The following is a 2,919-nucleotide window of genomic DNA, read 5'->3' on the forward strand; positions in this document are numbered from 1 at the left end:
CTAAGAGAATAAAGGTCATTCCTGAGTGGCCTACTCCACCAAGTATAAGGGAAATTTGGGGCTTAAATATCTTAACAAACTTTTACAAAAGGTTTGTCCCATATTTTTCTATACTTGTACCACCACTCATTGAGTTGGTGAGGAACTATATTCTCTCATGGGAAGATGGCCAAGAAAGGGGTTTTCAGTCCTTATCGTACTCTAACATACCCAACATCACTAATAAATATGTTTTTATTCTTTTTACAGGTGTTGAGGAAAGAATCCATGAGTTTCAAGAACCTCTGGATTTGAGGTCAAATCCTTTTCAAGGTGGAGGGAATGATGCAATCCTACCCCCCAAGGGCATTGGATAGAAGACTCCAAGAAGATTGGGCCAAAGATGCAAGAGAAGGCCCTAGGGTTCTCATGAGCCTTAGGGTAGATTTCGGGCCCACGGGCTAAGTATGAGCCCACTTATCTTTGTACATATTAGATTAAGGTTTCATTAATTTTGGGCCTTGTATTTAGGGCTCCATAATGTAGGTAGGGTACCCTAGAAATATAGGATTTTTCAGCCCTGGTATTTTAGGGCACCTAGACTAGATTTTGTATTAGGGGTAGTTTTGTAATTTCACATGCACTAAGTGAATATTTGATGTGTATGGTTGGAAATAAATTTAATTGAATTGGTTGAAGCCCAATCCAATTAAATTTTAGAGGGGGAGGTGAGCATTTGCTTACTACACCCCATTGCCACATCATATAGTCACACTTTGTGCATGTCTTTCATACTTTACATGTCTCATGACACCTAAGCACACTTAGTGGAGAATCTTGGAATTGATCTTGGATTAGTGGGCTGAACCAAAACTAAAATTCACTAATCATAATTAGTGAAATTTTGGCTCCAAAGTTTGGCTCCACAAATTCAAGTGAAATTTGAATTAAAATTCAAATTTCCCTCCAATTTTGTGTGACACTTAGGCTATAAATAGAGGTCATGTGTGTGCATTTTTTTCAACTTTGATCATTTGAATATTAAACTTCAGATTTCAAAGCTCATTTAGAGCACAAAATTTCGGGCTCTTCTCTCCCTCTCCCCTCATTCATCTCCTTCTTCCTCCAAGCTCTTATCCATGGTCTCCTATGGTGGTGAGCTTCTTCTAGACTCATCTTCTCCTTGAAGTGGCGTCTCCTCTCTCTCTTCCTTCTCCATTCTGCTGCCATTCATCTTCCAAGAAGCAAAGGAATCCATTGATGAAGAAGATCCTAGGCCTACAAGCTCCAATGGAGCTTACATCAGAATGTTATATGTCGAATGATGGAAATGTTATTGTTTTTTGGTGCTTACTACTCAGCTTTAATGATGTAAATTAAGTCTTATTAATCTTTTCTTTTAATTTTAAAATTTTGTTTATGTCACTTAAAGATTGGTCAAAACTATGAACAAATGGTCCATGACTATCTAATAATTTCTAAGTTTGGGAGTTAAGTACTACGTTGGTTAAGATTCTCTACCTTGGGTGATGGGTTGGCCTAGGAATTCATTCATAATGAGGCCCTTCATGGTACCCTTCACAAATACTTTGTGTCTACTCTGTTTCAGTTTGAACTTTCATTATTTTATTTATGATATGATACAAATACTATTGATGTTGTCTATATTTGAATCCTAATTTTCCAAGTTATATTCTTAGGTGATTTGGAATGGGTACGAGTAGTGTTGACAGCCGATCCTCGGGTTAGATTGGAAGATATTGAGCATCAACCACCACCTCGGAGGAACGAACATCGCCATGTTGGAGAGTCAAAAGGAAAACATAGACAACAAACCCGACCTCTATGGACATACAAAGTGAGACCATGAGATTTAGGCAAGATGTTTTCAATTTAATATTGTTGATAACAAAACTTATTACTTACATGCATTCTTATTAGAAATTGTATTATTGTATTGTAATGGATATATATATATTGATTTTTTCACATTTGTTGTTGTAGTTAAATATTTTATTTATGTTGAAAATGAAAATGATTATAATAGTTTTGGCTCCCATCAATGTTGAAAATGATTAAAGATACAATAGAGCAAAAAAAAAATTAAACCAAAAAAATTCCAAAAAAAAAAAATAGTCACCAATACTGCGTCTTAGTATCTTCGATATACTATGCCGGTTATATGATAACCGTCGTAGAAAGACATTCTAAAAAAAAATACTACGACGGTTATTGATAACCATCTTAGTATATTTAGCATACTACGACGGTTACGTAATAACCGTCGTAGAAATGCGTTGCATACAAACATACGAAAATGGTTGGTCATAACCCGTCGTAGTATTTGAAACTTTTTAAGACGATTATCTGATAATCGTCGTTTAAAGTAATGTCACCATACACGCTTACTAAGATAGTTGGACCTACAATCGTCGTAGATTGGACATATATATCACGACGGTTTCGTAGCTACCGTCGTAGAAAGTCAGACTTTTTACAACGATTCCAAAACCTATTTTTGTAAATTTTATGCCTTTTATGATGGTTCTGAACCGTCATAAAATGAGACAAATAACCGACTTTAAAAATGGTTTTTCCAATAGTGTTTGTGTGATTTGTGTGCCACAACCACATACTATACGCAGCCATAGGAGATCTACCAGGATCTTATCCCAAAATGATACTCCTATTTTAGTTTATGTGATGTAATAAAGTTAATAAGAAGTACTTTAAGTGTTAGTTATTTTGGTTCATTAGAGTTGTGACAAGTAGATTGATTATGTTTTGGTATTATATAAAGTCTATCAATGTACTATGTAGCGCATGCTTGAACATAATAAATTCAAGGAAAAAATTAGTCTCTATATTTTGTAAAATTCTTAGTTTTAGTCTTTATACTTTACTATTGAATATTTTTGTCTTTGAACTTTTAAAAATAAC

This window comes from Glycine soja, chromosome 20 (genome assembly GCF_004193775.1).
Source record: "Glycine soja cultivar W05 chromosome 20, ASM419377v2, whole genome shotgun sequence".
Lineage (NCBI taxonomy): Eukaryota > Viridiplantae > Streptophyta > Magnoliopsida > Fabales > Fabaceae > Glycine > Glycine soja.